The sequence below is a fragment of the Doryrhamphus excisus genome, linkage group LG22, assembly GCF_037039965.1.
Source record: "Doryrhamphus excisus strain RoL-2023G ecotype Guam linkage group LG22, RoL_Dexc_Guam_v1.1, whole genome shotgun sequence".
Lineage (NCBI taxonomy): Eukaryota > Metazoa > Chordata > Actinopteri > Syngnathiformes > Syngnathidae > Doryrhamphus > Doryrhamphus excisus.
Genome location: NC_136378.1, coordinates 5024571 through 5043726, shown reverse-complemented (window position 1 = coordinate 5043726; position 19156 = coordinate 5024571). Strand labels below are relative to the sequence as shown.

Sequence of the window (19156 nt, the reverse complement as noted above, 5' to 3'; positions counted from 1 at the left end):
AATGGTTGACGTAGTAGCCGGCCAGAGAGACAGGAAGACCCTTACGGTTTGAGTCTGTTTTATAACATTCACCACACATCAGACTCACAGTGACACCTTGACTTTTAGGGGTATCAGCAAATGGCTGTCCCTTTGTCTCTGGAGATATCGGTAGCGCTCATGTTTCTCTTCAGATCGTACAAATCTTTCGCCTTTTACTAAAGATTTCCGTGGGGAGGAACAGCATGAGTATACTGCCAATTTTTGCTACTCTGCTCTCAGCAGAGTGTTTGTCAATGTTCAAAGTAAGAAGCAACTATTTGATACCAGTCAAATGGTTGTGAGTTTGATGTCTGGAACGGTGTTGCGGCACCCAACCCATTTGGCAGAAGCAGCTGTTGGACACATGGAAGATGTCGATATCATCTGTGAGCCGTGCGTATGTGCTGTTTTGCTCGCCAGCAGAGTGTTTGTCAATTTTGAAAGTAAGAAGCAGTCCTTTGATTCCAGTCAAGCCCTGTTTCAGAGGTAGTGTGGCCGAGTGGTCAAAGGCGCTGGATTTAGGCTCCAGTCTCATTTGAGGCGTGGGTTCAAATCCCACCACTGCCAACAAGAGTCCGAAGCAATACTTTGTCAACAACCTTGACTTTAGGCATCTCTTCCTGAAGATTTTTTACCCAACTGACCTTGCCACCCCAGGGCTTTGTAGGGAAAAGTTTGCTCCCTTTCTACCCAAGAGGCAGAAACACTGTTGTTGTCAACCTTTCCAAACAGCATATAATGGTTGACGTAGTAGCCGGCCAGAGAGACAGGAAGACCCTTACGGTTTCAGTCTGTTTTATAACATTCACCACACGTCAGACTCACAGTGACACCTTGACTTTCAGGGGTATCAGCAAATGGCTGTCCCTTTGTCTCTGGAGATATCGGTAGCGCTCATGTTTCTCTTCAGATCGTACAAATCTTTCGCCTTTTACTAAAGATTTCCGTGGGGAGGAACAGCATGAGTATACTGCCAATTTTTGCTACTCTGCTCTCAGCAGAGTGTTTGTCAATGTTCAAAGTAAGAAGCAGCTCTTTGTTACCAGTCAAATGGTTGTGAGTTTGATGTCGAACGGTGTTGCGGCACCCAACCCATTTGGCAGAAGCAGCTGTTGGACACATGGAAGATGTCGATATCATCTGTGAGCCGTGCGTATGTGCCGTTTCGCTCGCCAGCAGAGTGTTTGTCAATTTTGAAAGTAAGAAGCAGTCCTTTGATTCCAGTCAAACCCAGTTTCCGAGGTAGTGTGGCCGAGTGGTCAAAGGCGCTGGATTAAGGCTCCAGTCTCATTTGAGGCGTGGGTTCAAATCCCACCACTGCCACCAAGAGTCTAAAGCAATAATTTGTCAACAACCTTGCCTTTAGGCATCTTATGATACTGGGGCCGTTTGACTGAAACAGCACAAGTATACTGCCAATTTTTGATATTCTGCTCTCAGCAGAGTGTTTGTCAATGTTGAAAGTAAGAAGCAGCCCTTTGATTCCACTCAAATGGGTTAGGTTTGTGGTTAGGGTTGGGGTTGGGGTTGGGGTTACGGTTAGGGAAAGGATATACCCTTTCAGAGGTAGTGTGGCCGAGTGGTCAAAGGCGCTGGATTTAGGCTCCAGTCTCATTTGAGGCGTGGGTTCAAATCCCACCACTGCCAACAAGAGTCCGAAACAATACTTTGTCAACAACCTTGACTTTAGGCATCTCTTCCTGAAGATTTTTTACCCAACTGACCTTGCCACCCCAGGGCTTTGTAGGGAAAAGTTTGCTCCCTTTCTACCCAAGAGGCAGAAACACTGTTGTTGTCAACCTTTCCAAACAGCATATAATGGTTGACGTAGTAGCCGGCCAGAGAGACAGGAAGACCCTTACGGTTTCAGTCTGTTTTATAACATTCACCACACGTCAGACTCACAGTGACACCTTGACTTTCAGGGGTATCAGCAAATGGCTGTCCCTTTGTCTCTGGAGATATCGGTAGCGCTCATGTTTCTCTTCAGATCGTACAAATCTTTCGCCTTTTACTAAAGATTTCCGTGGGGAGGAACAGCATGAGTATACTGCCAATTTTTGCTACTCTGCTCTCAGCAGAGTGTTTGTCAATGTTCAAAGTAAGAAGCAGCTCTTTGTTACCAGTCAAATGGTTGTGAGTTTGATGTCGAACGGTGTTGCGGCACCCAACCCATTTGGCAGAAGCAGCTGTTGGACACATGGAAGATGTCGATATCATCTGTGAGCCGTGCGTATGTGCCGTTTCGCTCGCCAGCAGAGTGTTTGTCAATTTTGAAAGTAAGAAGCAGTCCTTTGATTCCAGTCAAACCCAGTTTCCGAGGTAGTGTGGCCGAGTGGTCAAAGGCGCTGGATTAAGGCTCCAGTCTCATTTGAGGCGTGGGTTCAAATCCCACCACTGCCACCAAGAGTCCAAAGTAATACTTTGTCAACAACCTTGACTTTAGGCATCTCTTCCTGAAGATTTTTTACCCAACTGACCTTGCCACCCCAGGGCTTTGTAGGGAAAACTTTCCTCCCTTTCTACCCAAGAGGCAGAAACACTGTTGTTGTCAACCTTTCCAAACAGCATATAATGGTTGACGTAGTAGCCGGCCAGAGAGACAGGAAGACCCTTACGGTTTGAGTCTGTTTTATAACATTCACCACACATCAGACTCACAGTGACACCTTGACTTTTAGGGGTATCAGCAAATGGCTGTCCCTTTGTCTCTGGAGATATCGGTAGCGCTCATGTTTCTCTTCAGATCGTACAAATCTTTCGCCTTTTACTAAAGATTTCCGTGGGGAGGAACAGCATGAGTATACTGCCAATTTTTGCTACTCTGCTCTCAGCAGAGTGTTTGTCAATGTTCAAAGTAAGAAGCAACTATTTGATACCAGTCAAATGGTTGTGAGTTTGATGTCTGGAACGGTGTTGCGGCACCCAACCCATTTGGCAGAAGCAGCTGTTGGACACATGGAAGATGTCGATATCATCTGTGAGCCGTGCGTATGTGCTGTTTCGCTCGCCAGCAGAGTGTTTGTCAATTTTGAAAGTAAGAAGCAGTCCTTTGATTCCAGTCAAGCCCTGTTTCAGAGGTAGTGTGGCCGAGTGGTCAAAGGCGCTGGATTTAGGCTCCAGTCTCATTTGAGGCGTGGGTTCAAATCCCACCACTGCCAACAAGAGTCCGAAGCAATACTTTGTCAACAACCTTGACTTTAGGCATCTCTTCCTGAAGATTTTTTACCCAACTGACCTTGCCACCCCAGGGCTTTGTAGGGAAAAGTTTGCTCCCTTTCTACCCAAGAGGCAGAAACACTGTTGTTGTCAACCTTTCCAAACAGCATATAATGGTTGACGTAGTAGCCGGCCAGAGAGACAGGAAGACCCTTACGGTTTCAGTCTGTTTTATAACATTCACCACACGTCAGACTCACAGTGACACCTTGACTTTCAGGGGTATCAGCAAATGGCTGTCCCTTTGTCTCTGGAGATATCGGTAGCGCTCATGTTTCTCTTCAGATCGTACAAATCTTTCGCCTTTTACTAAAGATTTCCGTGGGGAGGAACAGCATGAGTATACTGCCAATTTTTGCTACTCTGCTCTCAGCAGAGTGTTTGTCAATGTTCAAAGTAAGAAGCAGCTCTTTGTTACCAGTCAAATGGTTGTGAGTTTGATGTCGAACGGTGTTGCGGCACCCAACCCATTTGGCAGAAGCAGCTGTTGGACACATGGAAGATGTCGATATCATCTGTGAGCCGTGCGTATGTGCCGTTTCGCTCGCCAGCAGAGTGTTTGTCAATTTTGAAAGTAAGAAGCAGTCCTTTGATTCCAGTCAAACCCAGTTTCCGAGGTAGTGTGGCCGAGTGGTCAAAGGCGCTGGATTAAGGCTCCAGTCTCATTTGAGGCGTGGTTTCAAATCCCACCACTGCCACCAAGAGTCTAAAGCAATAATTTGTCAACAACCTTGCCTTTAGGCATCTTATGATACTGGGGCCGTTTGACTGAAACAGCACAAGTATACTGCCAATTTTTGATATTCTGCTCTCAGCAGAGTGTTTGTCAATGTTGAAAGTAAGAAGCAGCCCTTTGATTCCACTCAAATGGGTTAGGTTTGTGGTTAGGGTTGGGGTTGGGGTTGGGGTTACGGTTAGGGAAAGGATATACCCTTTCAGAGGTAGTGTGGCCGAGTGGTCAAAGGCGCTGGATTTAGGCTCCAGTCTCATTTGAGGCGTGGGTTCAAATCCCACCACTGCCAACAAGAGTCCGAAACAATACTTTGTCAACAACCTTGACTTTAGGCATCTCTTCCTGAAGATTTTTTACCCAACTGACCTTGCCACCCCAGGGCTTTGTAGGGAAAAGTTTGCTCCCTTTCTACCCAAGAGGCAGAAACACTGTTGTTGTCAACCTTTCCAAACAGCATATAATGGTTGACGTAGTAGCCGGCCAGAGAGACAGGAAGACCCTTACGGTTTCAGTCTGTTTTATAACATTCACCACACGTCAGACTCACAGTGACACCTTGACTTTCAGGGGTATCAGCAAATGGCTGTCCCTTTGTCTCTGGAGATATCGGTAGCGCTCATGTTTCTCTTCAGATCGTACAAATCTTTCGCCTTTTACTAAAGATTTCCGTGGGGAGGAACAGCATGAGTATACTGCCAATTTTTGCTACTCTGCTCTCAGCAGAGTGTTTGTCAATGTTCAAAGTAAGAAGCAGCTCTTTGTTACCAGTCAAATGGTTGTGAGTTTGATGTCGAACGGTGTTGCGGCACCCAACCCATTTGGCAGAAGCAGCTGTTGGACACATGGAAGATGTCGATATCATCTGTGAGCCGTGCGTATGTGCCGTTTCGCTCGCCAGCAGAGTGTTTGTCAATTTTGAAAGTAAGAAGCAGTCCTTTGATTCCAGTCAAACCCAGTTTCCGAGGTAGTGTGGCCGAGTGGTCAAAGGCGCTGGATTAAGGCTCCAGTCTCATTTGAGGCGTGGGTTCAAATCCCACCACTGCCACCAAGAGTCTAAAGCAATAATTTGTCAACAACCTTGCCTTTAGGCATCTTATGATACTGGGGCCGTTTGACTGAAACAGCACAAGTATACTGCCAATTTTTGATATTCTGCTCTCAGCAGAGTGTTTGTCAATGTTGAAAGTAAGAAGCAGCCCTTTGATTCCACTCAAATGGGTTAGGTTTGTGGTTAGGGTTGGGGTTGGGGTTGGGGTTACGGTTAGGGAAAGGATATACCCTTTCAGAGGTAGTGTGGCCGAGTGGTCAAAGGCGCTGGATTTAGGCTCCAGTCTCATTTGAGGCGTGGGTTCAAATCCCACCACTGCCAACAAGAGTCCGAAACAATACTTTGTCAACAACCTTGACTTTAGGCATCTCTTCCTGAAGATTTTTTACCCAACTGACCTTGCCACCCCAGGGCTTTGTAGGGAAAAGTTTGCTCCCTTTCTACCCAAGAGGCAGAAACACTGTTGTTGTCAACCTTTCCAAACAGCATATAATGGTTGACGTAGTAGCCGGCCAGAGAGACAGGAAGACCCTTACGGTTTCAGTCTGTTTTATAACATTCACCACACGTCAGACTCACAGTGACACCTTGACTTTTAGGGGTATCAGCAAATGGCTGTCCCTTTGTCTCTGGAGATATCGGTAGCGCTCATGTTTCTCTTCAGATCGTACAAATCTTTCGCCTTTTACTAAAGATTTCCGTGGGGAGGAACAGCATGAGTATACTGCCAATTTTTGCTACTCTGCTCTCAGCAGAGTGTTTGTCAATGTTCAAAGTAAGAAGCAGCTCTTTGTTACCAGTCAAATGGTTGTGAGTTTGATGTCGAACGGTGTTGCGGCACCCAACCCATTTGGCAGAAGCAGCTGTTGGACACATGGAAGATGTCGATATCATCTGTGAGCCGTGCGTATGTGCCGTTTCGCTCGCCAGCAGAGTGTTTGTCAATTTTGAAAGTAAGAAGCAGTCCTTTGATTCCAGTCAAACCCAGTTTCCGAGGTAGTGTGGCCGAGTGGTCAAAGGCGCTGGATTAAGGCTCCAGTCTCATTTGAGGCGTGGGTTCAAATCCCACCACTGCCACCAAGAGTCTAAAGCAATAATTTGTCAACAACCTTGCCTTTAGGCATCTTATGATACTGGGGCCGTATGACTGAAACAGCACAAGTATACTGCCAATTTTTGATATTCTGCTCTCAGCAGAGTGTTTGTCAATGTTGAAAGTAAGAAGCAGCCCTTTGATTCCACTCAAATGGGTTAGGTTTGTGGTTAGGGTTAGGGTTCGGGTTGGGGTTGGGGTTGGGGTTGGGGTTGGGGTTGGGGTTAGGGTTACGGTTACGGTTAGGGAAAGGATATACCCTTTCAGAGGTAGTGTGGCCGAGTGGTCAAAGGCGCTGGATTTAGGCTCCAGTCTCATTTGAGGCGTGGGTTCAAATCCCACCACTGCCACCAAGAGTCTAAAGCAATAATTTGTCAACAACCTTGACTTTAGGCATCTCTTCCTGAAGATTTTTTACCCAACTGACCTTGCCACCCCAGGGCTTTGTAGGGAAAAGTTTGCTCCCTTTCTACCCAAGAGGCAGAAACACTGTTGTTGTCAACCTTTCCAAACAACATATAATGGTTGACGTAGTAGCCGGCCAGAGAGACAGGAAGACCCTTACGGTTTCAGTCTGTTTTATAACATTCACCACACGTCAGACTCACAGTGACACCTTGACTTTCAGGGGTATCAGCAAATGGCTGTCCCTTTGTCTCTGGAGATATCGGTAGCGCTCATGTTTCTCTTCAGATCGTACAAATCTTTCGCCTTTTACTAAAGATTTCCCTGGGGAGGAACAGCATGAGTATACTGCCAATTTTTGCTACTCTGCTCTCAGCAGAGTGTTTGTCAATGTTCAAAGTAAGAAGCAGCTCTTTGTTACCAGTCAAATGGTTGTGAGTTTGATGTCGAACGGTGTTGCGGCACCCAACCCATTTGGCAGAAGCAGCTGTTGGACACACGGAAGATGTCGATATCATCTGCGAGCCATGCGTATGTGCCGTTTCGCTCGCCAGCAGAGTGTTTGTCAATTTTGAAAGTAAGAAGCAGTCCTTTGATTCCAGTCAAACCCAGTTTCTGAGGTAGTGTGGCCGAGTGGTCAAAGGCGCTGGATTAAGGCTCCAGTCTCATTTGAGGCGTGGGTTCAAATCCCACCACTGCCACCAAGAGTCTAAAGCAATAATTTGTCAACAACCTTGCCTTTAGGCATCTTATGATACTGGGGCCGTTTGACTGAAACAGCACAAGTATACTGCCAATTTTTGATATTCTGCTCTCAGCAGAGTGTTTGTCAATGTTGAAAGTAAGAAGCAGCCCTTTGATTCCACTCAAATGGGTTAGGTTTGTGGTTATGGTTAGGGTTAGGGTTAGGGTTCGGGTTCGGGTTGGGGTTCGGGTTGGGGTTAGGGTTACGGTTAGGGAAAGGATATACCCTTTCAGAGGTAGTGTGGCCGAGTGGTCAAAGGCGCTGGATTTAGGCTCCAGTCTCATTTGAGGCGTGGGTTCAAATCCCACCACTGCCACCAAGAGTCCAAAGTAATACTTTGTCAACAACCTTGACTTTAGGCATCTCTTCCTGAAGATTTTTTACCCAACTGACCTTGCCACCCCAGGGCTTTGTAGGGAAAACTTTGCTCCCTTTCTACCCAAGAGGCAGAAACACTGTTGTTGTCAACCTTTCCAAACAGCATATAATGGTTGACGTAGTAGCCGGCCAGAGAGACAGGAAGACCCTTACGGTTTGAGTCTGTTTTATAACATTCACCACACATCAGACTCACAGTGACACCTTGACTTTTAGGGGTATCAGCAAATGGCTGTCCCTTTGTCTCTGGAGATATCGGTAGCGCTCATGTTTCTCTTCAGATCGTACAAATCTTTCGCCTTTTACTAAAGATTTCCGTGGGGAGGAACAGCATGAGTATACTGCCAATTTTTGCTACTCTGCTCTCAGCAGAGTGTTTGTCAATGTTCAAAGTAAGAAGCAGCTCTTTGTTACCAGTCAAATGGTTGTGAGTTTGATGTCGAACGGTGTTGCGGCACCCAACCCATTTGGCAGAAGCAGCTGTTGGACACATGGAAGATGTCGATATCATCTGTGAGCCGTGCGTATGTGCCGTTTCGCTCGCCAGCAGAGTGTTTGTCAATTTTGAAAGTAAGAAGCAGTCCTTTGATTCCAGTCAAACCCAGTTTCCGAGGTAGTGTGGCCGAGTGGTCAAAGGCGCTGGATTAAGGCTCCAGTCTCATTTGAGGCGTGGGTTCAAATCCCACCACTGCCACCAAGAGTCCAAAGTAATACTTTGTCAACAACCTTGACTTTAGGCATCTCTTCCTGAAGATTTTTTACCCAACTGACCTTGCCACCCCAGGGCTTTGTAGGGAAAAGTTTGCTCCCTTTCTACCCAAGAGGCAGAAACACTGTTGTTGTCAACCTTTCCAAACAGCATATAATGGTTGACGTAGTAGCCGGCCAGAGAGACAGGAAGACCCTTACGGTTTCAGTCTGTTTTATAACATTCACCACACGTCAGACTCACAGTGACACCTTGACTTTTAGGGGTATCAGCAAATGGCTGTCCCTTTGTCTCTGGAGATATCGGTAGCGCTCATGTTTCTCTTCAGATCGTACAAATCTTTCGCCTTTTACTAAAGATTTCCGTGGGGAGGAACAGCATGAGTATACTGCCAATTTTTGCTACTCTGCTCTCAGCAGAGTGTTTGTCAATGTTCAAAGTAAGAAGCAGCTCTTTGTTACCAGTCAAATGGTTGTGAGTTTGATGTCGAACGGTGTTGCGGCACCCAACCCATTTGGCAGAAGCAGCTGTTGGACACATGGAAGATGTCGATATCATCTGTGAGCCGTGCGTATGTGCCGTTTCGCTCGCCAGCAGAGTGTTTGTCAATTTTGAAAGTAAGAAGCAGTCCTTTGATTCCAGTCAAACCCAGTTTCCGAGGTAGTGTGGCCGAGTGGTCAAAGGCGCTGGATTAAGGCTCCAGTCTCATTTGAGGCGTGGGTTCAAATCCCACCACTGCCACCAAGAGTCCAAAGTAATACTTTGTCAACAACCTTGACTTTAGGCATCTCTTCCTGAAGATTTTTTACCCAACTGACCTTGCCACCCCAGGGCTTTGTAGGGAAAAGTTTGCTCCCTTTCTACCCAAGAGGCAGAAACACTGTTGTTGTCAACCTTTCCAAACAGCATATAATGGTTGACGTAGTAGCCGGCCAGAGAGACAGGAAGACCCTTACGGTTTCAGTCTGTTTTATAACATTCACCACACGTCAGACTCACAGTGACACCTTGACTTTTAGGGGTATCAGCAAATGGCTGTCCCTTTGTCTCTGGAGATATCGGTAGCGCTCATGTTTCTCTTCAGATCGTACAAATCTTTCGCCTTTTACTAAAGATTTCCGTGGGGAGGAACAGCATGAGTATACTGCCAATTTTTGCTACTCTGCTCTCAGCAGAGTGTTTGTCAATGTTCAAAGTAAGAAGCAGCTCTTTGTTACCAGTCAAATGGTTGTGAGTTTGATGTCGAACGGTGTTGCGGCACCCAACCCATTTGGCAGAAGCAGCTGTTGGACACATGGAAGATGTCGATATCATCTGTGAGCCGTGCGTATGTGCCGTTTCGCTCGCCAGCAGAGTGTTTGTCAATTTTGAAAGTAAGAAGCAGTCCTTTGATTCCAGTCAAACCCAGTTTCCGAGGTAGTGTGGCCGAGTGGTCAAAGGCGCTGGATTAAGGCTCCAGTCTCATTTGAGGCGTGGGTTCAAATCCCACCACTGCCACCAAGAGTCTAAAGCAATAATTTGTCAACAACCTTGCCTTTAGGCATCTTATGATACTGGGGCCGTATGACTGAAACAGCACAAGTATACTGCCAATTTTTGATATTCTGCTCTCAGCAGAGTGTTTGTCAATGTTGAAAGTAAGAAGCAGCCCTTTGATTCCACTCAAATGGGTTAGGTTTGTGGTTAGGGTTAGGGTTCGGGTTGGGGTTGGGGTTGGGGTTGGGGTTGGGGTTAGGGTTACGGTTACGGTTACGGTTAGGGAAAGGATATACCCTTTCAGAGGTAGTGTGGCCGAGTGGTCAAAGGCGCTGGATTTAGGCTCCAGTCTCATTTGAGGCGTGGGTTCAAATCCCACCACTGCCACCAAGAGTCTAAAGCAATAATTTGTCAACAACCTTGACTTTAGGCATCTCTTCCTGAAGATTTTTTACCCAACTGACCTTGCCACCCCAGGGCTTTGTAGGGAAAAGTTTGCTCCCTTTCTACCCAAGAGGCAGAAACACTGTTGTTGTCAACCTTTCCAAACAACATATAATGGTTGACGTAGTAGCCGGCCAGAGAGACAGGAAGACCCTTACGGTTTCAGTCTGTTTTATAACATTCACCACACGTCAGACTCACAGTGACACCTTGACTTTCAGGGGTATCAGCAAATGGCTGTCCCTTTGTCTCTGGAGATATCGGTAGCGCTCATGTTTCTCTTCAGATCGTACAAATCTTTCGCCTTTTACTAAAGATTTCCCTGGGGAGGAACAGCATGAGTATACTGCCAATTTTTGCTACTCTGCTCTCAGCAGAGTGTTTGTCAATGTTCAAAGTAAGAAGCAGCTCTTTGTTACCAGTCAAATGGTTGTGAGTTTGATGTCGAACGGTGTTGCGGCACCCAACCCATTTGGCAGAAGCAGCTGTTGGACACACGGAAGATGTCGATATCATCTGCGAGCCATGCGTATGTGCCGTTTCGCTCGCCAGCAGAGTGTTTGTCAATTTTGAAAGTAAGAAGCAGTCCTTTGATTCCAGTCAAACCCAGTTTCTGAGGTAGTGTGGCCGAGTGGTCAAAGGCGCTGGATTAAGGCTCCAGTCTCATTTGAGGCGTGGGTTCAAATCCCACCACTGCCACCAAGAGTCTAAAGCAATAATTTGTCAACAACCTTGCCTTTAGGCATCTTATGATACTGGGGCCGTTTGACTGAAACAGCACAAGTATACTGCCAATTTTTGATATTCTGCTCTCAGCAGAGTGTTTGTCAATGTTGAAAGTAAGAAGCAGCCCTTTGATTCCACTCAAATGGGTTAGGTTTGTGGTTATGGTTAGGGTTAGGGTTAGGGTTCGGGTTCGGGTTGGGGTTCGGGTTGGGGTTAGGGTTACGGTTAGGGAAAGGATATACCCTTTCAGAGGTAGTGTGGCCGAGTGGTCAAAGGCGCTGGATTTAGGCTCCAGTCTCATTTGAGGCGTGGGTTCAAATCCCACCACTGCCACCAAGAGTCCAAAGTAATACTTTGTCAACAACCTTGACTTTAGGCATCTCTTCCTGAAGATTTTTTACCCAACTGACCTTGCCACCCCAGGGCTTTGTAGGGAAAACTTTGCTCCCTTTCTACCCAAGAGGCAGAAACACTGTTGTTGTCAACCTTTCCAAACAGCATATAATGGTTGACGTAGTAGCCGGCCAGAGAGACAGGAAGACCCTTACGGTTTGAGTCTGTTTTATAACATTCACCACACATCAGACTCACAGTGACACCTTGACTTTTAGGGGTATCAGCAAATGGCTGTCCCTTTGTCTCTGGAGATATCGGTAGCGCTCATGTTTCTCTTCAGATCGTACAAATCTTTCGCCTTTTACTAAAGATTTCCGTGGGGAGGAACAGCATGAGTATACTGCCAATTTTTGCTACTCTGCTCTCAGCAGAGTGTTTGTCAATGTTCAAAGTAAGAAGCAGCTCTTTGTTACCAGTCAAATGGTTGTGAGTTTGATGTCGAACGGTGTTGCGGCACCCAACCCATTTGGCAGAAGCAGCTGTTGGACACATGGAAGATGTCGATATCATCTGTGAGCCGTGCGTATGTGCCGTTTCGCTCGCCAGCAGAGTGTTTGTCAATTTTGAAAGTAAGAAGCAGTCCTTTGATTCCAGTCAAACCCAGTTTCCGAGGTAGTGTGGCCGAGTGGTCAAAGGCGCTGGATTAAGGCTCCAGTCTCATTTGAGGCGTGGGTTCAAATCCCACCACTGCCACCAAGAGTCCAAAGTAATACTTTGTCAACAACCTTGACTTTAGGCATCTCTTCCTGAAGATTTTTTACCCAACTGACCTTGCCACCCCAGGGCTTTGTAGGGAAAAGTTTGCTCCCTTTCTACCCAAGAGGCAGAAACACTGTTGTTGTCAACCTTTCCAAACAGCATATAATGGTTGACGTAGTAGCCGGCCAGAGAGACAGGAAGACCCTTACGGTTTCAGTCTGTTTTATAACATTCACCACACGTCAGACTCACAGTGACACCTTGACTTTTAGGGGTATCAGCAAATGGCTGTCCCTTTGTCTCTGGAGATATCGGTAGCGCTCATGTTTCTCTTCAGATCGTACAAATCTTTCGCCTTTTACTAAAGATTTCCGTGGGGAGGAACAGCATGAGTATACTGCCAATTTTTGCTACTCTGCTCTCAGCAGAGTGTTTGTCAATGTTCAAAGTAAGAAGCAGCTCTTTGTTACCAGTCAAATGGTTGTGAGTTTGATGTCGAACGGTGTTGCGGCACCCAACCCATTTGGCAGAAGCAGCTGTTGGACACATGGAAGATGTCGATATCATCTGTGAGCCGTGCGTATGTGCCGTTTCGCTCGCCAGCAGAGTGTTTGTCAATTTTGAAAGTAAGAAGCAGTCCTTTGATTCCAGTCAAACCCAGTTTCCGAGGTAGTGTGGCCGAGTGGTCAAAGGCGCTGGATTAAGGCTCCAGTCTCATTTGAGGCGTGGGTTCAAATCCCACCACTGCCACCAAGAGTCCAAAGTAATACTTTGTCAACAACCTTGACTTTAGGCATCTCTTCCTGAAGATTTTTTACCCAACTGACCTTGCCACCCCAGGGCTTTGTAGGGAAAACTTTCCTCCCTTTCTACCCAAGAGGCAGAAACACTGTTGTTGTCAACCTTTCCAAACAGCATATAATGGTTGACGTAGTAGCCGGCCAGAGAGACAGGAAGACCCTTACGGTTTGAGTCTGTTTTATAACATTCACCACACATCAGACTCACAGTGACACCTTGACTTTTAGGGGTATCAGCAAATGGCTGTCCCTTTGTCTCTGGAGATATCGGTAGCGCTCATGTTTCTCTTCAGATCGTACAAATCTTTCGCCTTTTACTAAAGATTTCCGTGGGGAGGAACAGCATGAGTATACTGCCAATTTTTGCTACTCTGCTCTCAGCAGAGTGTTTGTCAATGTTCAAAGTAAGAAGCAACTATTTGATACCAGTCAAATGGTTGTGAGTTTGATGTCTGGAACGGTGTTGCGGCACCCAACCCATTTGGCAGAAGCAGCTGTTGGACACATGGAAGATGTCGATATCATCTGTGAGCCGTGCGTATGTGCCGTTTCGCTCGCCAGCAGAGTGTTTGTCAATTTTGAAAGTAAGTAGCAGTCCTTTGATTCCAGTCAAACCCAGTTTCCGAGGTAGTGTGGCCGAGTGGTCAAAGGCGCTGGATTAAGGCTCCAGTCTCATTTGAGGCGTGGGTTCAAATCCCACCACTGCCACCAAGAGTCCAAAGTAATACTTTGTCAACAACCTTGACTTTAGGCATCTCTTCCTGAAGATTTTTTACCCAACTGACCTTGCCACCCCAGGGCTTTGTAGGGAAAACTTTGCTCCCTTTCTACCCAAGAGGCAGAAACACTGTTGTTGTCAACCTTTCCAAACAGCATATAATGGTTGACGTAGTAGCCGGCCAGAGAGACAGGAAGACCCTTACGGTTTCAGTCTGTTTTATAACATTCACCACACGTCAGACTCACAGTGACACCTTGACTTTTAGGGGTATCAGCAAATGGCTGTCCCTTTGTCTCTGGAGATATCGGTAGCGCTCATGTTTCTCTTCAGATCGTACAAATCTTTCGCCTTTTACTAAAGATTTCCGTGGGGAGGAACAGCATGAGTATACTGCCAATTTTTGCTACTCTGCTCTCAGCAGAGTGTTTGTCAATGTTCAAAGTAAGAAGCAGCTCTTTGTTACCAGTCAAATGGTTGTGAGTTTGATGTCGAACGGTGTTGCGGCACCCAACCCATTTGGCAGAAGCAGCTGTTGGACACATGGAAGATGTCGATATCATCTGTGAGCCGTGCGTATGTGCCGTTTCGCTCGCCAGCAGAGTGTTTGTCAATTTTGAAAGTAAGAAGCAGTCCTTTGATTCCAGTCAAACCCAGTTTCCGAGGTAGTGTGGCCGAGTGGTCAAAGGCGCTGGATTAAGGCTCCAGTCTCATTTGAGGCGTGGGTTCAAATCCCACCACTGCCACCAAGAGTCCAAAGTAATACTTTGTCAACAACCTTGACTTTAGGCATCTCTTCCTGAAGATTTTTTACCCAACTGACCTTGCCACCCCAGGGCTTTGTAGGGAAAACTTTCCTCCCTTTCTACCCAAGAGGCAGAAACACTGTTGTTGTCAACCTTTCCAAACAGCATATAATGGTTGACGTAGTAGCCGGCCAGAGAGACAGGAAGACCCTTACGGTTTGAGTCTGTTTTATAACATTCACCACACATCAGACTCACAGTGACACCTTGACTTTTAGGGGTATCAGCAAATGGCTGTCCCTTTGTCTCTGGAGATATCGGTAGCGCTCATGTTTCTCTTCAGATCGTACAAATCTTTCGCCTTTTACTAAAGATTTCCGTGGGGAGGAACAGCATGAGTATACTGCCAATTTTTGCTACTCTGCTCTCAGCAGAGTGTTTGTCAATGTTCAAAGTAAGAAGCAACTATTTGATACCAGTCAAATGGTTGTGAGTTTGATGTCTGGAACGGTGTTGCGGCACCCAACCCATTTGGCAGAAGCAGCTGTTGGACACATGGAAGATGTCGATATCATCTGTGAGCCGTGCGTATGTGCCGTTTCGCTCGCCAGCAGAGTGTTTGTCAATTTTGAAAGTAAGTAGCAGTCCTTTGATTCCAGTCAAACCCAGTTTCCGAGGTAGTGTGGCCGAGTGGTCAAAGGCGCTGGATTAAGGCTCCAGTCTCATTTGAGGCGTGGGTTCAAATCCCACCACTGCCACCAAGAGTCTAAAGCAATAATTTGTCAACAACCTTGACTTTAGGCATCTCTTCCTGAAGATTTTTTACCCAACTGACCTTGCCACCCCAGGGCTTTGTAGGGAAAACTTTGCTCCCTTTCTACCCAAGAGGCAGAAACACTGTTGTTGTCAACCTTTCCAAACAGCATATAATGGTTGACGTAGTAGCCGGCCAGAGAGACAGGAAGACCCTTACGGTTTCAGTCTGTTTTATAACATTCACCACACATCAGACTCACAGTGACACCTTGACTTTTAGGGGTATCAGCAAATGGCTGTCCCTTTGTCTCTGGAGATATCGGTAGCGCTCATGTTTCTCTTCAGATCGTACAAATCTTTCGCCTTTTACTAAAGATTTCCGTGGGGAGGAACAGCATGAGTATACTGCCAATTTTTGCTACTCTGCTCTCAGCAGAGTGTTTGTCAATGTTCAAAGTAAGAAGCAGCTCTTTGTTACCAGTCAAATGGTTGTGAGTTTGATGTCGAACGGTGTTGCGGCACCCAACCCATTTGGCAGAAGCAGCTGTTGGACACACGGAAGATGTCGATATCATCTGCGAGCCATGCGTATGTGCCGTTTCGCTCGCCAGCAGAGTGTTTGTCAATTTTGAAAGTAAGAAGCAGTCCTTTGATTCCAGTCAAACCCAGTTTCTGAGGTAGTGTGGCCGAGTGGTCAAAGGCGCTGGATTAAGGCTCCAGTCTCATTTGAGGCGTGGGTTCAAATCCCACCACTGCCACCAAGAGTCTAAAGCAATAATTTGTCAACAACCTTGCCTTTAGGCATCTTATGATACTGGGGCCGTTTGACTGAAACAGCACAAGTATACTGCCAATTTTTGATATTCTGCTCTCAGCAGAGTGTTTGTCAATGTTGAAAGTAAGAAGCAGCCCTTTGATTCCACTCAAATGGGTTAGGTTTGTGGTTATGGTTAGGGTTAGGGTTAGGGTTCGGGTTCGGGTTGGGGTTCGGGTTGGGGTTAGGGTTACGGTTAGGGAAAGGATATACCCTTTCAGAGGTAGTGTGGCCGAGTGGTCAAAGGCGCTGGATTTAGGCTCCAGTCTCATTTGAGGCGTGGGTTCAAATCCCACCACTGCCACCAAGAGTCCAAAGTAATACTTTGTCAACAACCTTGACTTTAGGCATCTCTTCCTGAAGATTTTTTACCCAACTGACCTTGCCACCCCAGGGCTTTGTAGGGAAAACTTTGCTCCCTTTCTACCCAAGAGGCAGAAACACTGTTGTTGTCAACCTTTCCAAACAGCATATAATGGTTGACGTAGTAGCCGGCCAGAGAGACAGGAAGACCCTTACGGTTTGAGTCTGTTTTATAACATTCACCACACATCAGACTCACAGTGACACCTTGACTTTTAGGGGTATCAGCAAATGGCTGTCCCTTTGTCTCTGGAGATATCGGTAGCGCTCATGTTTCTCTTCAGATCGTACAAATCTTTCGCCTTTTACTAAAGATTTCCGTGGGGAGGAACAGCATGAGTATACTGCCAATTTTTGCTACTCTGCTCTCAGCAGAGTGTTTGTCAATGTTCAAAGTAAGAAGCAGCTCTTTGTTACCAGTCAAATGGTTGTGAGTTTGATGTCGAACGGTGTTGCGGCACCCAACCCATTTGGCAGAAGCAGCTGTTGGACACATGGAAGATGTCGATATCATCTGTGAGCCGTGCGTATGTGCCGTTTCGCTCGCCAGCAGAGTGTTTGTCAATTTTGAAAGTAAGAAGCAGTCCTTTGATTCCAGTCAAACCCAGTTTCCGAGGTAGTGTGGCCGAGTGGTCAAAGGCGCTGGATTAAGGCTCCAGTCTCATTTGAGGCGTGGGTTCAAATCCCACCACTGCCACCAAGAGTCCAAAGTAATACTTTGTCAACAACCTTGACTTTAGGCATCTCTTCCTGAAGATTTTTTACCCAACTGACCTTGCCACCCCAGGGCTTTGTAGGGAAAAGTTTGCTCCCTTTCTACCCAAGAGGCAGAAACACTGTTGTTGTCAACCTTTCCAAACAGCATATAATGGTTGACGTAGTAGCCGGCCAGAGAGACAGGAAGACCCTTACGGTTTCAGTCTGTTTTATAACATTCACCACACGTCAGACTCACAGTGACACCTTGACTTTTAGGGGTATCAGCAAATGGCTGTCCCTTTGTCTCTGGAGATATCGGTAGCGCTCATGTTTCTCTTCAGATCGTACAAATCTTTCGCCTTTTACTAAAGATTTCCGTGGGGAGGAACAGCATGAGTATACTGCCAATTTTTGCTACTCTGCTCTCAGCAGAGTGTTTGTCAATGTTCAAAGTAAGAAGCAGCTCTTTGTTACCAGTCAAATGGTTGTGAGTTTGATGTCGAACGGTGTTGCGGCACCCAACCCATTTGGCAGAAGCAGCTGTTGGACACATGGAAGATGTCGATATCATCTGTGAGCCGTGCGTATGTGCCGTTTCGCTCGCCAGCAGAGTGTTTGTCAATTTTGAAAGTAAGAAGCAGTCCTTTGATTCCAGTCAAACCCAGTTTCCGAGGTAGTGTGGCCGAGTGGTCAAAGGCGCTGGATTAAGGCTCCAGTCTCATTTGAGGCGTGGGTTCAAATCCCACCACTGCCACCAAGAGTCCAAAGTAATACTTTGTCAACAACCTTGACTTTAGGCATCTCTTCCTGAAGATTTTTTACCCAACTGACCTTGCCACCCCAGGGCTTTGTAGGGAAAACTTTCCTCCCTTTCTACCCAAGAGGCAGAAACACTGTTGTTGTCAACCTTTCCAAACAGCATATAATGGTTGACGTAGTAGCCGGCCAGAGAGACAGGAAGACCCTTACGGTTTGAGTCTGTTTTATAACATTCACCACACATCAGACTCACAGTGACACCTTGACTTTTAGGGGTATCAGCAAATGGCTGTCCCTTTGTCTCTGGAGATATCGGTAGCGCTCATGTTTCTCTTCAGATCGTACAAATCTTTCGCCTTTTACTAAAGATTTCCGTGGGGAGGAACAGCATGAGTATACTGCCAATTTTTGCTACTCTGCTCTCAGCAGAGTGTTTGTCAATGTTCAAAGTAAGAAGCAACTATTTGATACCAGTCAAATGGTTGTGAGTTTGATGTCTGGAACGGTGTTGCGGCACCCAACCCATTTGGCAGAAGCAGCTGTTGGACACATGGAAGATGTCGATATCATCTGTGAGCCGTGCGTATGTGCCGTTTCGCTCGCCAGCAGAGTGTTTGTCAATTTTGAAAGTAAGTAGCAGTCCTTTGATTCCAGTCAAACCCAGTTTCCGAGGTAGTGTGGCCGAGTGGTCAAAGGCGCTGGATTAAGGCTCCAGTCTCATTTGAGGCGTGGGTTCAAATCCCACCACTGCCACCAAGAGTCCAAAGTAATACTTTGTCAACAACCTTGACTTTAGGCATCTCTTCCTGAAGATTTTTTACCCAACTGACCTTGCCACCCCAGGGCTTTGTAGGGAAAACTTTGCTCCCTTTCTACCCAAGAGGCAGAAACACTGTTGTTGTCAACCTTTCCAAACAGCATATAATGGTTGACGTAGTAGCCGGCCAGAGAGACAGGAAGACCCTTACGGTTTCAGTCTGTTTTATAACATTCACCACACGTCAGACTCACAGTGACACCTTGACTTTTAGGGGTATCAGCAAATGGCTGTCCCTTTGTCTCTGGAGATATCGGTAGCGCTCATGTTTCTCTTCAGATCGTACAAATCTTTCGCCTTTTACTAAAGATTTCCGTGGGGAGGAACAGCATGAGTATACTGCCAATTTTTGCTACTCTGCTCTCAGCAGAGTGTTTGTCAATGTTCAAAGTAAGAAGCAGCTCTTTGTTACCAGTCAAATGGTTGTGAGTTTGATGTCGAACGGTGTTGCGGCACCCAACCCATTTGGCAGAAGCAGCTGTTGGACACATGGAAGATGTCGATATCATCTGTGAGCCGTGCGTATGTGCCGTTTCGCTCGCCAGCAGAGTGTTTGTCAATTTTGAAAGTAAGAAGCAGTCCTTTGATTCCA

The 19156-nt window shown here is 46.5% G+C and overlaps 51 non-coding genes across 51 annotated transcripts; all 51 read left to right on the top strand.

The window, feature by feature from the left end:
- The first annotated feature begins 153 nt into the window (after positions 1–153).
- LOC144894673 (U5 spliceosomal RNA) lies at positions 154–268 on the top strand. The gene has a single exon (XR_013625326.1). It is a non-coding gene; the product is annotated as a U5 spliceosomal RNA (small nuclear RNA).
- Positions 269–506: 238 nt separating this feature from the next.
- trnal-uag (transfer RNA leucine (anticodon UAG)) lies at positions 507–588 on the top strand. Its single transcript has one exon. It is a non-coding gene; the product is annotated as a tRNA-Leu (tRNA).
- Positions 589–911: 323 nt separating this feature from the next.
- Positions 912–1026, top strand: LOC144894672 (U5 spliceosomal RNA). The gene has a single exon (XR_013625325.1). It is a non-coding gene; the product is annotated as a U5 spliceosomal RNA (small nuclear RNA).
- Positions 1027–1262: 236 nt separating this feature from the next.
- trnal-aag (transfer RNA leucine (anticodon AAG)) lies at positions 1263–1344 on the top strand. The gene has a single exon. It is a non-coding gene; the product is annotated as a tRNA-Leu (tRNA).
- A 242-nt stretch (positions 1345–1586) lies between these two features.
- Positions 1587–1668, top strand: trnal-uag (transfer RNA leucine (anticodon UAG)). The gene has a single exon. It is a non-coding gene; the product is annotated as a tRNA-Leu (tRNA).
- Positions 1669–1991: 323 nt separating this feature from the next.
- Positions 1992–2106, top strand: LOC144894671 (U5 spliceosomal RNA). The gene has a single exon (XR_013625324.1). It is a non-coding gene; the product is annotated as a U5 spliceosomal RNA (small nuclear RNA).
- Positions 2107–2342: 236 nt separating this feature from the next.
- Positions 2343–2424, top strand: trnal-aag (transfer RNA leucine (anticodon AAG)). Its single transcript has one exon. It is a non-coding gene; the product is annotated as a tRNA-Leu (tRNA).
- A 323-nt stretch (positions 2425–2747) lies between these two features.
- Positions 2748–2862, top strand: LOC144894670 (U5 spliceosomal RNA). The gene has a single exon (XR_013625323.1). It is a non-coding gene; the product is annotated as a U5 spliceosomal RNA (small nuclear RNA).
- Positions 2863–3100: 238 nt separating this feature from the next.
- trnal-uag (transfer RNA leucine (anticodon UAG)) lies at positions 3101–3182 on the top strand. The gene has a single exon. It is a non-coding gene; the product is annotated as a tRNA-Leu (tRNA).
- A 323-nt stretch (positions 3183–3505) lies between these two features.
- On the top strand, positions 3506–3620 carry LOC144894669 (U5 spliceosomal RNA). The gene has a single exon (XR_013625322.1). It is a non-coding gene; the product is annotated as a U5 spliceosomal RNA (small nuclear RNA).
- Positions 3621–3856: 236 nt separating this feature from the next.
- Positions 3857–3938, top strand: trnal-aag (transfer RNA leucine (anticodon AAG)). Its single transcript has one exon. It is a non-coding gene; the product is annotated as a tRNA-Leu (tRNA).
- A 242-nt stretch (positions 3939–4180) lies between these two features.
- Positions 4181–4262, top strand: trnal-uag (transfer RNA leucine (anticodon UAG)). Its single transcript has one exon. It is a non-coding gene; the product is annotated as a tRNA-Leu (tRNA).
- A 323-nt stretch (positions 4263–4585) lies between these two features.
- Positions 4586–4700, top strand: LOC144894668 (U5 spliceosomal RNA). Its single transcript, XR_013625321.1, has one exon. It is a non-coding gene; the product is annotated as a U5 spliceosomal RNA (small nuclear RNA).
- Positions 4701–4936: 236 nt separating this feature from the next.
- trnal-aag (transfer RNA leucine (anticodon AAG)) lies at positions 4937–5018 on the top strand. Its single transcript has one exon. It is a non-coding gene; the product is annotated as a tRNA-Leu (tRNA).
- A 242-nt stretch (positions 5019–5260) lies between these two features.
- On the top strand, positions 5261–5342 carry trnal-uag (transfer RNA leucine (anticodon UAG)). Its single transcript has one exon. It is a non-coding gene; the product is annotated as a tRNA-Leu (tRNA).
- Positions 5343–5665: 323 nt separating this feature from the next.
- Positions 5666–5780, top strand: LOC144894667 (U5 spliceosomal RNA). Its single transcript, XR_013625320.1, has one exon. It is a non-coding gene; the product is annotated as a U5 spliceosomal RNA (small nuclear RNA).
- A 236-nt stretch (positions 5781–6016) lies between these two features.
- On the top strand, positions 6017–6098 carry trnal-aag (transfer RNA leucine (anticodon AAG)). The gene has a single exon. It is a non-coding gene; the product is annotated as a tRNA-Leu (tRNA).
- Positions 6099–6382: 284 nt separating this feature from the next.
- Positions 6383–6464, top strand: trnal-uag (transfer RNA leucine (anticodon UAG)). The gene has a single exon. It is a non-coding gene; the product is annotated as a tRNA-Leu (tRNA).
- A 323-nt stretch (positions 6465–6787) lies between these two features.
- On the top strand, positions 6788–6902 carry LOC144894704 (U5 spliceosomal RNA). The gene has a single exon (XR_013625357.1). It is a non-coding gene; the product is annotated as a U5 spliceosomal RNA (small nuclear RNA).
- Positions 6903–7138: 236 nt separating this feature from the next.
- Positions 7139–7220, top strand: trnal-aag (transfer RNA leucine (anticodon AAG)). Its single transcript has one exon. It is a non-coding gene; the product is annotated as a tRNA-Leu (tRNA).
- Positions 7221–7498: 278 nt separating this feature from the next.
- Positions 7499–7580, top strand: trnal-uag (transfer RNA leucine (anticodon UAG)). Its single transcript has one exon. It is a non-coding gene; the product is annotated as a tRNA-Leu (tRNA).
- A 323-nt stretch (positions 7581–7903) lies between these two features.
- On the top strand, positions 7904–8018 carry LOC144894666 (U5 spliceosomal RNA). The gene has a single exon (XR_013625319.1). It is a non-coding gene; the product is annotated as a U5 spliceosomal RNA (small nuclear RNA).
- A 236-nt stretch (positions 8019–8254) lies between these two features.
- Positions 8255–8336, top strand: trnal-aag (transfer RNA leucine (anticodon AAG)). The gene has a single exon. It is a non-coding gene; the product is annotated as a tRNA-Leu (tRNA).
- A 323-nt stretch (positions 8337–8659) lies between these two features.
- LOC144894664 (U5 spliceosomal RNA) lies at positions 8660–8774 on the top strand. The gene has a single exon (XR_013625317.1). It is a non-coding gene; the product is annotated as a U5 spliceosomal RNA (small nuclear RNA).
- Positions 8775–9010: 236 nt separating this feature from the next.
- On the top strand, positions 9011–9092 carry trnal-aag (transfer RNA leucine (anticodon AAG)). The gene has a single exon. It is a non-coding gene; the product is annotated as a tRNA-Leu (tRNA).
- Positions 9093–9415: 323 nt separating this feature from the next.
- Positions 9416–9530, top strand: LOC144894663 (U5 spliceosomal RNA). Its single transcript, XR_013625316.1, has one exon. It is a non-coding gene; the product is annotated as a U5 spliceosomal RNA (small nuclear RNA).
- A 236-nt stretch (positions 9531–9766) lies between these two features.
- trnal-aag (transfer RNA leucine (anticodon AAG)) lies at positions 9767–9848 on the top strand. The gene has a single exon. It is a non-coding gene; the product is annotated as a tRNA-Leu (tRNA).
- Positions 9849–10132: 284 nt separating this feature from the next.
- Positions 10133–10214, top strand: trnal-uag (transfer RNA leucine (anticodon UAG)). Its single transcript has one exon. It is a non-coding gene; the product is annotated as a tRNA-Leu (tRNA).
- Positions 10215–10537: 323 nt separating this feature from the next.
- LOC144894703 (U5 spliceosomal RNA) lies at positions 10538–10652 on the top strand. The gene has a single exon (XR_013625356.1). It is a non-coding gene; the product is annotated as a U5 spliceosomal RNA (small nuclear RNA).
- A 236-nt stretch (positions 10653–10888) lies between these two features.
- Positions 10889–10970, top strand: trnal-aag (transfer RNA leucine (anticodon AAG)). The gene has a single exon. It is a non-coding gene; the product is annotated as a tRNA-Leu (tRNA).
- Positions 10971–11248: 278 nt separating this feature from the next.
- Positions 11249–11330, top strand: trnal-uag (transfer RNA leucine (anticodon UAG)). The gene has a single exon. It is a non-coding gene; the product is annotated as a tRNA-Leu (tRNA).
- A 323-nt stretch (positions 11331–11653) lies between these two features.
- LOC144894662 (U5 spliceosomal RNA) lies at positions 11654–11768 on the top strand. The gene has a single exon (XR_013625314.1). It is a non-coding gene; the product is annotated as a U5 spliceosomal RNA (small nuclear RNA).
- A 236-nt stretch (positions 11769–12004) lies between these two features.
- On the top strand, positions 12005–12086 carry trnal-aag (transfer RNA leucine (anticodon AAG)). The gene has a single exon. It is a non-coding gene; the product is annotated as a tRNA-Leu (tRNA).
- A 323-nt stretch (positions 12087–12409) lies between these two features.
- LOC144894661 (U5 spliceosomal RNA) lies at positions 12410–12524 on the top strand. The gene has a single exon (XR_013625313.1). It is a non-coding gene; the product is annotated as a U5 spliceosomal RNA (small nuclear RNA).
- Positions 12525–12760: 236 nt separating this feature from the next.
- On the top strand, positions 12761–12842 carry trnal-aag (transfer RNA leucine (anticodon AAG)). Its single transcript has one exon. It is a non-coding gene; the product is annotated as a tRNA-Leu (tRNA).
- A 323-nt stretch (positions 12843–13165) lies between these two features.
- On the top strand, positions 13166–13280 carry LOC144894660 (U5 spliceosomal RNA). Its single transcript, XR_013625312.1, has one exon. It is a non-coding gene; the product is annotated as a U5 spliceosomal RNA (small nuclear RNA).
- A 238-nt stretch (positions 13281–13518) lies between these two features.
- On the top strand, positions 13519–13600 carry trnal-aag (transfer RNA leucine (anticodon AAG)). The gene has a single exon. It is a non-coding gene; the product is annotated as a tRNA-Leu (tRNA).
- A 323-nt stretch (positions 13601–13923) lies between these two features.
- On the top strand, positions 13924–14038 carry LOC144894751 (U5 spliceosomal RNA). The gene has a single exon (XR_013625404.1). It is a non-coding gene; the product is annotated as a U5 spliceosomal RNA (small nuclear RNA).
- A 236-nt stretch (positions 14039–14274) lies between these two features.
- trnal-aag (transfer RNA leucine (anticodon AAG)) lies at positions 14275–14356 on the top strand. The gene has a single exon. It is a non-coding gene; the product is annotated as a tRNA-Leu (tRNA).
- A 323-nt stretch (positions 14357–14679) lies between these two features.
- LOC144894750 (U5 spliceosomal RNA) lies at positions 14680–14794 on the top strand. The gene has a single exon (XR_013625403.1). It is a non-coding gene; the product is annotated as a U5 spliceosomal RNA (small nuclear RNA).
- A 238-nt stretch (positions 14795–15032) lies between these two features.
- On the top strand, positions 15033–15114 carry trnal-aag (transfer RNA leucine (anticodon AAG)). Its single transcript has one exon. It is a non-coding gene; the product is annotated as a tRNA-Leu (tRNA).
- A 323-nt stretch (positions 15115–15437) lies between these two features.
- On the top strand, positions 15438–15552 carry LOC144894749 (U5 spliceosomal RNA). The gene has a single exon (XR_013625402.1). It is a non-coding gene; the product is annotated as a U5 spliceosomal RNA (small nuclear RNA).
- Positions 15553–15788: 236 nt separating this feature from the next.
- trnal-aag (transfer RNA leucine (anticodon AAG)) lies at positions 15789–15870 on the top strand. Its single transcript has one exon. It is a non-coding gene; the product is annotated as a tRNA-Leu (tRNA).
- Positions 15871–16148: 278 nt separating this feature from the next.
- On the top strand, positions 16149–16230 carry trnal-uag (transfer RNA leucine (anticodon UAG)). Its single transcript has one exon. It is a non-coding gene; the product is annotated as a tRNA-Leu (tRNA).
- Positions 16231–16553: 323 nt separating this feature from the next.
- On the top strand, positions 16554–16668 carry LOC144894748 (U5 spliceosomal RNA). Its single transcript, XR_013625401.1, has one exon. It is a non-coding gene; the product is annotated as a U5 spliceosomal RNA (small nuclear RNA).
- Positions 16669–16904: 236 nt separating this feature from the next.
- Positions 16905–16986, top strand: trnal-aag (transfer RNA leucine (anticodon AAG)). Its single transcript has one exon. It is a non-coding gene; the product is annotated as a tRNA-Leu (tRNA).
- Positions 16987–17309: 323 nt separating this feature from the next.
- On the top strand, positions 17310–17424 carry LOC144894747 (U5 spliceosomal RNA). The gene has a single exon (XR_013625400.1). It is a non-coding gene; the product is annotated as a U5 spliceosomal RNA (small nuclear RNA).
- A 236-nt stretch (positions 17425–17660) lies between these two features.
- On the top strand, positions 17661–17742 carry trnal-aag (transfer RNA leucine (anticodon AAG)). The gene has a single exon. It is a non-coding gene; the product is annotated as a tRNA-Leu (tRNA).
- A 323-nt stretch (positions 17743–18065) lies between these two features.
- Positions 18066–18180, top strand: LOC144894745 (U5 spliceosomal RNA). Its single transcript, XR_013625398.1, has one exon. It is a non-coding gene; the product is annotated as a U5 spliceosomal RNA (small nuclear RNA).
- A 238-nt stretch (positions 18181–18418) lies between these two features.
- Positions 18419–18500, top strand: trnal-aag (transfer RNA leucine (anticodon AAG)). The gene has a single exon. It is a non-coding gene; the product is annotated as a tRNA-Leu (tRNA).
- Positions 18501–18823: 323 nt separating this feature from the next.
- On the top strand, positions 18824–18938 carry LOC144894744 (U5 spliceosomal RNA). Its single transcript, XR_013625397.1, has one exon. It is a non-coding gene; the product is annotated as a U5 spliceosomal RNA (small nuclear RNA).
- The last annotated feature ends 218 nt before the right edge of the window (positions 18939–19156 follow it).